We start from the raw sequence: 12,562 nt of genomic DNA, 5'->3' as shown, positions 1-12,562 counted from the left end.
ATGTTGTAATTGTTCAACTTATTTTTTTCAACACATTTCATAAACGTTTTGATATTACTTGTTTGTTCTAATGTCCTGCGGTGTGAAAAATATTCCACGCTAAATATTCAAATATTCCATGTAGTCTCTCAATTAATATGTGCTGTCAATCTACATGCTCAAAATAAAGGGAGGTGTCGATGTAAATGGATTAAATTGCATCCACAAAGTAATTTATCATGCAAGAAAGTCATTTCAGAAATTGAAATTGTGAGAGAAAAGTAATACGACTGAAAGGCAGGTATTAATCTGATTCGCCCTGTGCATCATGCTGTCTTTGTGGCAAAAGAGATATTTTGAGAATGGATAATTAAAAAAAATAACCATTGATGACACGCATTAATATGATATTAGATTATTTCTCAATAATAATAATAATAATAATTAAAAAAAAAAAAAAAAAATATATATATATATATATATATATATATATATATATATAATAAAAACATTTGGTTATTTTAGAACTCAAAATCATAACTGATAATGACTGATTATTGTGCAACTTTTACAAATGTAAGATAAAAGATAGCCTACTAACAATTTAAATCCAAATTATGCCATACACTTATATGATGTATAACTTACTGTTAAATATCAGGGATTTTATGATGATATCATACAATCCTTAAAATAATATATGTATGAATCAGAATCAGAATCAGCTTTATTGCCAAGTATGCTTACACATACAAGGAATTTGTCTTGGTGACAGGAGCTTCCAGTGTACAACAATACAAAAATAATACAAAAACAGCAGCAAGACATAGATAATAATAAAAAAAATAAAAATAAAAAAAACCGAATTATACACATACGTACGGACACACACATACATACATACACACATACACACAGGTAGTGCAAATCTAATACAATCTGTTATCTGTTATGTATAGTGCGATATTTTTTTTTTTTTTTTTTTTTTTCAGAGGAATGAAATGGCAGAAGAGGTTGGATGTGTTGGATAAATATAAGAAAGACTAAACTGTGTATTGCACATAGTTATTGCTCAATGGGGCAATTTAAATGTTCATGAGATGGATAGTCTGAGGGAAAAAACTGGTCCTATGCCTGACAGTTCTGGTGCTCAGAGCTCTGAAGCATCGGCCAGAAGGCAACAGTTCAAAAAGGTAGTGAACAGGGTGAGTGGGGTCCAGAGTAATTTTTCCAGCCTTTTTCCTCACTCTGGAAGTGTATCGTTCTTGAAGGGAGGGCAGGGGGCAACCAGTAATCCTCTCAGCAGTCCGAACTGTCCTTTGTAGTCTTCTGATGTCTGATTTCATAGCTGAACCAAACCGGACAGTTATTGAAGTGCAGAGGATAGACTCAATGACTGCTGAGTAAAACTGTATCAGCAGCGCCTGTGGCAGGTTGAATTTCCTCAGCTGGCGAAGGAAGTACAACCTCTGCTGGGCCTTTTTCACAATGGAGTCAATGTGGGTCTCCCACTTCAGGTCCTGTGAGATGGTAGTGCCCAGGAACCTGAATGACTCCACTGCTGCCACAGTGCTGTTTAGAATGGTAATGGGGGTCAGTGTTGGGGTGTTTCTCCTAAAGTGTTTCTCCACAATGATCTCCACCATTTTGAGCGTGTTCAGCTCAAGGTTGTTTTGACTGCACCAGACAGCCAGCTGTTCAACCTCCCTTCTGTATGCAGACTCATCGTCATCTCGGATGAGGCCGATGACAGTGGTGTCGTCTGCAAACTTCATGAGCTTGACAGAGGGGTCCTTGGCGATGCAGTCATTGGTGTAGAGGGAGAAGAGTAGTGGGGAGAGCACACATCCCTGGGGGGCACCAGTGCTGATTGTACAGGTGCTAGAAGTGAGTTTCCCCTGTCTCACAAGCTGCTGCCTGTCCATCAGAAAGCTGGTAATCCACTGACAGATAGACATGGGAACAGAGAGTTGGTGTAATTTATTCTGGAGTATAGCTGGGATGATGGTGTTGAAAGCTGAACTGAAGTCCACAAAAAGGATCCTTGCATGTCCCTGGTCTGTCCAGATGTTGCAGGATATGATGCAATCCTATGTTGACTGCATCATCCACAGCCCTGTTTGCTCGATAAGCAAATTGAAGGGGATCTAGAAAGGGTCCAGTGATGTTCTTCAGGTGGACCAACACCAGTCTCTCAAATGATTTCATGACCACAGACGTCAGGGCGACAGGTCTGTAGTCATTAAGTCCTGTGATTTTTGGTTTCTTTGGGACAGGAATAATGATTGAGCATTTGAAGCAGCATGGGACTTCACACTGCTCCAGTGATCTATTGAAGGTCTGTGTGAAGATGGGGGCCAGCTGGTTAGCACAGGATTGAAGACACGCTGGAGAGACGCCATCTGGGCCTGAAGCCTTCCTCGTTTTTTGTTTCCAAAAGATGCGGCTCACATCATCTTCACAGATCTTAAGTGCAGGTTGAGTGGCAGGAGGGGGGAGGAGGGGGGGTTGCAGGAGGTGTTGGTGTTTGTGTGAAGTGAAGGTCAGAGTGGGTGTGGGGTGTGAGATTGGGCCTTTCAAATCTGCAGTAGAACACATTCAGGTCATCAGCCAGTTGTTGGTTCCCTACAGGGTTGTGGGTAGGAGTCCTGTAATTTGTGAGTTGTTTCATGCCACTCCACACTGATGCAGGGCCGTTAGCTGAAAACTTGTTTTTCAGCTTCTCAGAGTATCTTCTTTTAGCCACTCTGATTTCCCTGTTCAGTGTGTTCCTGGCCTGATTGTAAAAGACTTTATCCCTACCCCTGTAAGCATCCTCTTTCCTAAACCTAACCCTCACAAAAAACTTTCTGCATTTTTACATTTTCCAAAAAAACATAGTTTAGTATGTTTTTTTTAAGCGATTTGAATTATGGGGACACTAGAAATGTCCTCATAGACCACATTAATAGCATAATACCCTTGTAATTACCAGTTTTTAACTTAAAAAAAGTCCTCATAAACCACCTAAACCCGTCCACACACACACACACATACACACACACACACACACACACACACACACACACACATACACACACACAGACACACAATTAAGTTTATGAAGGGACAGTATAAACATTCTCAAATCTACTGCCCTATTACAAAATATCAACAAGGATGGTCAAGGATTATAAGCACCTTTTGAAGGCACCACACATGTATTAAGGTTTATGTAACAAACTTCACAGCAGAAGGGAAGGAGAACACAGGGAAGCAGGTTTTCCAGGCTCAGGTAAGACATTTAATTGGCCACTTCAGTGCTTTTCAACTTCACAAACTCATTAGCTTCACAGGCACATAGTCACTTAAACGCATTAGCTTTTACAGGCACGTAGTTACTTAACCACATCAGCTTAACAAATACAACAGAATGAATGCAACAGCTTCAGGAGCACCGTGGCCTTCCTTGTGCCAGACTCTCTCTCTGCTGGTGGCGTGGCTGCTTATATGCCCCTCTCCCCATGCTCACTGGAATGAGAGACAGGTGTTACACATAATCTAGCTCAGATGCAAGCACCCTTACCGCTTTCTCTCTCCGGACGGATGCTTGAACACACCCCCACTGCCACATATCCCCACTACCCGACTCAGGCCAGGGAGACATCCGGCCTGTCTACCACTCCCCCCCATTTCTGGAAAGGAAGTCGGCGACAGCCATCTGTGCTCTGGGTCTGTGGACCACCTTGAAATTAAATGGCTGAAGAGCCAAATACCAACAGGTGATCCGCGCATTGGTATCCTTCATGCGGTGGAGCCATTGGAGTGGGGCGTGATCCGAGCAGAGGGTGAAGGCCTGCCCCAACAGGTAGTACTGGAGAGTGAGGACCGCCCACTTGATGGCGAGACACTCCTTCTCTACGGTGCTGTACTTAGACTCCCTCAGCGAGAGCTTGCGGCTAATGTACAGCACCAGGTGCTCCTCCCCCTCCACCACCTGTAAGAGTATGGCCCTCAGCCCTGTCTGAAGTGTCCGTCTGTAAGACAAAAGGGAGAGAGAAATTGGGTGAATGTAAAAGCGGCCACCCGCAAAGTGCGGCTTTCACTTGCATAAATGTCTGTTGACACTGCTCTGTCCACTGGACCAGGTCTGGAGCTCCCTTTTTAGTGATATTTTATGCTCGGCCAAGCGGTAGGGATGGCTACGTACCACCACCCCTGGCTCGGTCTCGATGTGGTGCTGTATGAGGTTCGTACAACCCGGTAGAGGGGAAAACACGTCTGCAAACTCCTTTTGAAACTTGGCAACCTCTGCGAGTTGATACGGTGAGAGGTGGTCTCCGCAAGTGACCGGGGTGAAATTATTATGTTTTGTATTCACCTCTGGCCCGAGCTCCGCCCTCTCCGGGACTACCGTAGCCAATGTCACAGGGACTGCCTTCCTCCACAATTTCAGGAGGTTGAGGTGATATATTTGACATGCGCCCCCTCTATCGGTTCGCTTTACCTCATAATCGAGATCCCCCACTCATCGTGTGACCTCAAAGGGTCCTTGCCACTTTGCGAGTAATTTGGAGCTCGATGTGGGGAGTAATATGAGTACCGTATCTCCCGGTGCAAATTCCCACAGCCGAGTTCTCCTGTCATATAGTCAGCTCTGTCGTTCTTGAGCTTGGAGCAAATTCTCCTGTGTTAGTTGCCCCAAAGTGTGGAGTTTTGCTCTAAGATCAAGAACGTATTGAATTTCATTCTTACTGTTTGAAGGTCCCTCCTCCCAAGCTTCGCATACGACATCAAGCACACCACGCGGGCGCCACCCATACAGCAGCTCAAATGGGGAAAACCCAGTGGAGGCTTGCGGGACCTCTCATACTGCGAATAACAGGGGATAGAGCCATTTGTCCCAATTTCTAGCATCCTCATGCACGAACTTACGAATCATATTTTTAAGGGTTTTATTAAATCGCTCCACCAGGCCATCTGTTTATGGATGGTAACGCTGGTGTGGATTGATTTAATACCCAATAATTCGTAAAGCTCGCGTAGTGTCCGTGACATAAAAGTTGTGCCCTGATCGGTGAGGATTTCTTTCGGAACCCCCACCCGGGAGATTATTTTGAAGAGTGCCTCCGCAACACTGCATGCTGAGATGTTGAGCAGAGGCACTGCTTCCAGATATCGCGTTGCATAGTCCACTAGGACCAATACAAAGCGATGTCCACGTGCTGACCACTCTAATGGCCCGACGAGGTCCATTCCAATTCTCTCGAAGGGTACCTTGATCAGCGGAAGAGGGCGCAATGGCGCTTTTGGGGTGGCCGGTGGATTCACCAGATGGCATTCGCGGCATGCCGCACACCACCTGCCAATAAAAACGGGCTATTAGGCAGATCAGTGTTTTTCTTTCCCCTAGATGACCTGCCATGGGATTATAATGAGCCACCTGGAACACCATTTCCCGACGGCTCCGTGGTATTAAGAGCTGGGTTGTATCTTCCTTTGTTTGTGCGTCCTGCATCACTCTATACAACTGCTCGTTTATAATTGCGAAATAAGGATATGAAAATGCGACACTTGGCTGGAGTTGTTGACCATCGATCACTCTCACTTGGTCAAAGGCGTGCTTGAGGGTTTCGTCTCACGACTGCTCCAAAGGGAAATCCCCTGAGGACGGGAGGGGTTGCAGTCTCTCCCCCCATCATGTCATCCTGATGTGGAGCAGCCGAAGATGGCCCTGGCTACGCCTCCCCTGCCAGAGCATCGCACATTTCACATCTCTTTGCTTTAGTGCAGGACCCATCCGCACATATTCCCTTTAACACGTTTCTAAATTCAGGCCAATTAGTCCCCAAAATCAGTGGATGGGTGAGGCGGGAGCTAACCGAGGCCTCCACTCTATGTTTTGTTCCCCAAAATTTAATCTTAAGGGTCACCACAGGGTAGTTGTGAATATCCCCATGCACACACTTCACCCTCACCATTTTAGCTGTGCCTAAAGCCTCGTGTTGAACCAAGCATTGGTGGATAGTGGTTTTATTACAACCCGTGTCCACCAATACTTTGTGAGAACCCCCCTTGACTTTTACTGGTATCCGGTACACTCCGGCCCAATCGGGGGCAGCCTGTGGAGTGTCAGGGATCCAGACCACTGTTCCCAGCTCCATCACAGTGCATTGATCTCAGAAGTGTCCTGGATCCCCGCAACTCCAGCAGACCGGCCCAGGCGCCACACCCACATCTGCGTCGGCGGACACTTCCACATGAGGGGGAGAGCAGCGGGGCACTGTCGATGCTGTGGGCGACGGGAAACCCTGCGCGTGGGGAACTGGCTTCGGTGGTGGGACTCCTCGCCTCAGGAACGGGCTCTGGGGAGAGAGCAGAATGAGAGAGAAGAGGGGAGGGGGAAGAGATCGGGGAAAACATAGGGGAGGGGGAGAGAGAGTGGGAGGGCTCTTCCACCCTCTGGTACGCTGCCAAATGGTCCTCCGCCAGTCGGACAGCTTCCTCCAGAGATGCCAGGCGGTGGCACTGGACCCACTCCGCCATTCCTCTTGGCAGTCAATGGATTAGCTGCTCCAGCACCACCTGGTCGACAACTCCTGCGACGTCGCGATCCCCCACCAGCAGCCATTTCCAGCAGGTGTCTCGGAACCGTTGGGTGAAAGAAAATGGGCGGCCGGTCTTCTCCAGCTTCATGGACTGGAAGAGCTGCCGGTACTGCACAGGACTATGGCCAACCCGCTGCAGGATGGAATTCTTCAGGTCTTTGTAGGCCAGGAGGTTAGCTACTGGCAGTTGTTGTGCAGCACGCTGGGCTTCCCTGGACAGCAACGGGAGGATCTGGGTCGCCCACTGATCTCGCGGCCAGCTCCAGATATCAGCGGTTCTCTCAAACAAATCGAGGAAGTCTTCCGGGTCATCTTCCGCCCCCATCTTCAGAAGTGTGGGTGGGGGTAGGGGGCTCTGGTTGTCCAGGGTTGTGGCCGGGGCCCTCTCCTGGCTGAGGAGGCTCCGAATCGCAAGCCGGTCCTCTGCTTGAGCTCGTAGGATCTCAAAGAACCACCGGTCTTGCTCTTGACAAAGCTCAAGCAGGGATTGTTGGTGCGTCTGGTGTAGGCCAGCAAGGGACTTGAGGATTTCGGACAACTGCGAGGACTCCTTGGGGCGTACTTCAGGATCCCGGTTCTGGCACCAGTGTAACAAACTTCACAGCAGAAGGGAAGGAGAACACAGGGAAGTGGGTTTTCCAGGCTCAGGTAAGACTTTTAATCGGCCACTTCAGTGCTTTTCAAATTCACAAACTCATCAGCTTCACAGGCATGTAGTCACTTAAACACATTAGCTTTTACTAATTAGAGACAGGTGTTACACATAATCTAGCTCAGGTGCAAGCGCCCTTACCGCTTTCTCTCTCCGGACGGACGCTTGACCACAGCCCCGCTGCCACAGGTTATTCTTCACCTGTGACTAGTATTGAGATCAGGCACATGTATGCATGATCATGTGTACACACAACTACAGACCCACAGTCAGCCATTCAGCTTTGTTATCAAAGGAACTTTGTGTTTCCCATTACATTTAGTGCCAGTGTATTATATTGAATGTAGCATGAATTGAAAGTTAAAAAAATAAAAATAAATAAAAAGATTGGCATGCTTTTGCATTGCTGATTGGTAGCATTTCGGTCTTTCAGATAATGCAAGAATTTTACGGGTGTCCGAATGTGAAAAAAAAATGAATCAATTTAGTTTTAGGGAAAATTAAACTGGTTTGCGCATCCGTGTCTCTTATTTCTGCCTCTCTCTCTCTTTGTTCGCCAAATGTATGTACTGTAAACAATTGGATGTGGCAGCTTGTGAATTTTAGCATCTCCCAGGCAGTTTTCTCTGTTCAATTTGGGTTACACAAAGAAGAACCCCACAGCTATTTTTTCTTCTTTCTTTCTCCCCATCTACATTCCTCCTTCCCTGCTGCCATATTCCCTTTCACTTTCCACCTCTCTTCTTTTCACATTCTGAGTAATTGAAAATCTTTGGTAGTGTTTTTGGCACAAGTCATTGCTCAACAAAATGCAGCATGCAGCATTTACATGTATGACTTAAAACAAACAACATCTTACATACTTTAAAATATGTTTTCATATAGCTCTTATACCACTTACAAAAAGTATTGTGGTGGTACTATTGTAGAGTGATGGTATTTTATATTCCTTTGATATATACTGCATATACCATGGTACTGAAATTAATCTGTCATGGTATTAACATGGTAATCCAAGGTACTTCCAAGAATGCCATGGTACTACCATGATTTCTGTCCAAAAAACATGGTAATAGCATGATACTTTTTGGTACTTTTTTAAGGGATATCAGCCTATACAGACTAAGGTACAGTCTATGGTCATTGAATATTAGCAATGTTTACCAAGATCACAGCTCTAGTTCTACATAAATATATCTGCTATAAATTTACACATGAATATATACATAGATGCACATACATTCTAGCATAAAGAACTTTATTATTGATTTATATATATATATATATATATATATATATATATATATATATATATATTAATTTATTTTTTTGCTTATCCGACTCAAAGCCGTTTAGTTTTTGGTTGGGATGCAAGGATACAAAATTTGTGTGCCGATACTGATATTAAAATGAGATTTTTCTTAATGCATAGTCTCAATGGTCAGATCTGATTTCATTAGATTTTTCTTTTTTTTGTTATTCGCTGTGTGATAGGTTTTTAGTTTGTGTTTTTACTTTGACAATTAATGTGAACGTGCTAGCAAAAGTACTTGCAATCTGATCAGAAAAAAGTACTTGCAATCTGATCGATGTAGTGACACTAGGGGTCACTCTTGGGAGCATGCCACTCCCCTGAACATACGGGTGGCATCTGCTTCCTGCGGGTGGCTCCACGATGAGGGCAGGCTGTTGTTGTTGCAGGAGGATGCCCTTGGCGACGAGCAGACGAGGTGCGAGGTCTTGAACCGCGCCGATGCAAGATGTGCTGAATAGCCTCCGTCTGCTGTTTCACCACGAGAACTGCTGGGCGAAGTCCTCGCCGGTGTCACTGATCAGGCTGACCTGGGAGATGGGGCGTCAAGGAACCGTACCCTGTCAGCTTCCCACATCTCAACCAAGTTGAGCCATAGGTGGCGCTCCTGGACCACTAGGGTGGACATCGCCTGCCCAAGAGTCCACGCCGTGACCTTCGTCACCCAGAGAGTGAGGTCGGTCACCCAACGCAGCTCCTGCATCAATCCCGGGTCAGAACTACCCTCGTGCAGTTCTCTTAGTGCCTTGGCTTGGTGCACTTGCAGGAGAGCCATGGTGTGCAGGGCGGAGATAGCCTGTCCAGCGGCACCACAGGCCTTAGTCGCTAGAGATGACATAACCCTACAGGAGCTGGACGGGGGTCTCAGGCGGCCCCACCAGGTGGCGGCGTTTTGCGGGAACAGGTGCACCGCAACCGCCTTATCCACCTGGGGAATCGCCGAGTACCCCTTGGCAGCCCCACCATTGATGGTAGTGAGAGCGGAGGAGCTCAGAGACCGGGTCCGGGCAGTGAAAGGTGCCCACCACAACCTCGTGAGCTCCTCATGCACCTCCAGGAAGAAAGGGACTGGGGCAGGGTGCGGCTGTAAGCAGCGCTCTGGGCCCAGGAACCAATCGTCAGGCTGTGAGAGTTCAGGGGGGGTGGAGGGTTCCACTCCAGCCCGACACACGCAGCCGCCCAAGCAAGCATGGCTGCCAGCTGCCCGTCAGGCTGTGACTGGGCGACCGCACCCGAAGGTGGGAGCCCAGTCGAGTCCTCAGCGTCAGACTGGACAGCCCGCTCTCCAATGCTGCAATCGAGAGCTCATCCACTTTGCGAGCGCTGAAACGAGATTGTGAACTCGCCCTGAGACGAGCCGGCGGTCTCATCCCAGTGGGGCAAATGAGCGTACTGGGGAATGGGAGGTCCGTGGGGAGTTACCCGGCGGAGTGGCTCCCACTGGGGTCCCCAAATCGCCCCCAGTGCTAAACGATGTGGCCTCAAACCTGTAGGTAGAAGGACCAAGGCGGGGAGTCGCTGGGGTGGTCTTTCCCTCTAACGAAGGAAAAACCACGATCGCGACATTGCCATGGTCACGCTCTCACAGTGAGAACATGACCCGTCCACGAACACTGTCTCCACGTGGGCAGCGCCCAAGCACATAAGACCGCGATCGTGAGCATCAGAAGCGGAGAGGTAACGACCGCAACCAGGAAATATACACAAATTGAGAGGCATTTTTAAAAAGACGCTCTCCATTAATGCCTCTCTTTTAGAATGGAAAATATACTCTTTCAGTAGGAAGAATATACTCTTTTAGCTGCTGAAGCGCCCAGGAGCGTTCTCTGCACTTCACCAGTGCAAGAGGGGGAGAAGCCGCTGTAATGCGCCATAAATCCAACAGCTTTTCGAGGTGAATGGATCAGCAGAGTAATTCAGCTCGCTGAACACAACCGCTTGGTTCCGAAGAGAAAATCTGAATGAGTGGTTGCGAGCCAGCTCCTTTTATACCCGTATGTTTGGGGGAGTGGCATGCAAATTCCACTCGCCAATTCCCATTGTTTGGGGCTCCCAAGAGTGACCCCTAGTGTCACTACATCGACACAACGTCGAGTGAGTGACAGATAGGGAAAAATGGATTTCCACTGCAGTGTGAACAAAACCTTAGAAAAGAAATAGCACACTTCTAAGTTCCATAATTTATGGTATTGCCTTAGCAACCACTACTAATAAGCTGGATGTCACAGAGTTTATTTAAGGAAACTTTGAGGTTGCTTTTATATTTCTTGCATGCTACGTCAAATCTATTTCAATCTCGTTCATGCTTTATAGTGAGAGAATTTTGTAAACATGTTTGTCTTTTCCAAGCAAAATGTTCCTTTCCATTTGACCTTATCTACATCTTTACTTTTTTACCTTTCAAGAGCACTTTGTGTTCTTGGACAAATCTACTGAGTCCATTACGTGCAGTTTATTTTCTGACTGGCTCTAAAAGCATCATTTTAGAATTAGTACATAGATCATTATAATTACCAAATGCAAAAGCACAGCTAGAAGTTCTAGAACTTCAACCCCGTTCCATCATAATTTCAGGTAATTTTAAAGATGGGAGATGTGGACTTTCTGTTATTTTCTGTGAAACTGGACCATGGTGCTGGTAAAACAGGAGTTTCAAAGGAGGACAACAAACACCTGCAGCCAAGCAGTGGGAGTTTTTTCAGGCTTGGACCTTTTAATTTTCAAAGTTGAAGATGAATCACCAGTTACACCATCACCAGTTCAGTGGAAATTGTCAGTCTGTTCCAGCTCAATAACCAGATATTCTGTCAATCAGTGGCCTTTTTGAGTGACTCAGTGACAACAGTGTCAGGAAACCTTAAATGCTGAAACCTGCTCTTCTTCTAGTACGATTACAGTGTGGTTCAGCTTCAATTGATGTGACAGCGGTTTGTTACCATCAACCTCTTTGGCAGTACAGCTCTTGGAACTACTCTTCTTTCAGCTTACATTTTCAATTTCAGTACTTCTCATGTCATGATCAACTGAGCAACTTTAACTGATCACACTGGACTGGTCTTGTTAAGACCAAATGTCTCAGTGGCATAAGGGCAAGACAGAAGACACCAGAGGAAAAATGGAAACAGTGAAATCCAGAATGCTGTTATAAGCTGCAGCTGTATCTGTGTGCAATATCTCTTCTTGCACAGGGGCTTGTATTTCCATTCATGACAGAAACTCCATTCCGATTAGATCATTCTTCTGCCTCTTCTTCAGTTTTGCAGATACAGATCCAGAGTAATTTGTCTTCAAATACAGCACACATGTGAATCAACCATTTCCAAGTGTGCAATCAAAATCATGTAAACAGACACACAATCAGCACTCTAGTGTGCTGACTACATGCCATTTTATTGCAATATATTGCATTTGAACCTGAAGACCAGAAGAATGAAATAGGCCATCATATTTCTTGTTGGTTTAGATTTATTTATTTAAAATATAATTAGGATCTATTACTGGATTGTAATTATGTCTCTAAAAAGTCTGCAAACACACCTTTTACAAGAATTGTATTAAATGCATTTCTTATTGGTTATATCTGCTCTGTAGAAATCTGAAATGATCTCATCATTTGGTAACAGATAGCAGAGGGTAGTAAATACAAAAAAGAATTGTATTTCTCATTTCCAAATAATTATTTTAAAAAGGTACTAAAAGAATTTCTGGAATCGTTACTGGAACCATTAAGGAACTGGAATCATTAAGAGGAATCGGAATCATAAAATTCCTTACGATTCCCATCCCTATCCATGAGCATTAATTCTGGAATTTGCTTTCTACTCTTTACTTCTTTGCTACTAGAACAAATGTACAGCTACAATTTGACTGACAGCCACAATGGGACAAAAAAAAAAAAAAAAAAAAAAATAATATATATAACTCCTGAGGGTTACAAACTTTGCTTTGAAATACTAATAAAGGTCTTTATTGAATTTTAATTTAGCTTGGATTTGACTTTGGAGTTTCAACAATAATAATCTATTACAAGGG

General features: G+C 45.4%; 1 protein-coding gene across 1 annotated transcript in view; it reads right to left on the bottom strand.

Annotated features, from left to right (window-relative positions):
* The window catches only part of LOC127445291 (zeta-sarcoglycan-like), a 419,585-nt gene that overhangs the window by 146,878 nt on the left and 260,145 nt on the right, over nucleotides 1-12,562 (bottom strand). The window lies entirely within an intron of this gene.

Source organism: Myxocyprinus asiaticus, chromosome 8 (genome assembly GCF_019703515.2).
Source record: "Myxocyprinus asiaticus isolate MX2 ecotype Aquarium Trade chromosome 8, UBuf_Myxa_2, whole genome shotgun sequence".
Lineage (NCBI taxonomy): Eukaryota > Metazoa > Chordata > Actinopteri > Cypriniformes > Catostomidae > Myxocyprinus > Myxocyprinus asiaticus.
Note: the sequence above shows the minus strand (reverse complement) of the source record. Positions and strands in the feature narration are given on the sequence as shown.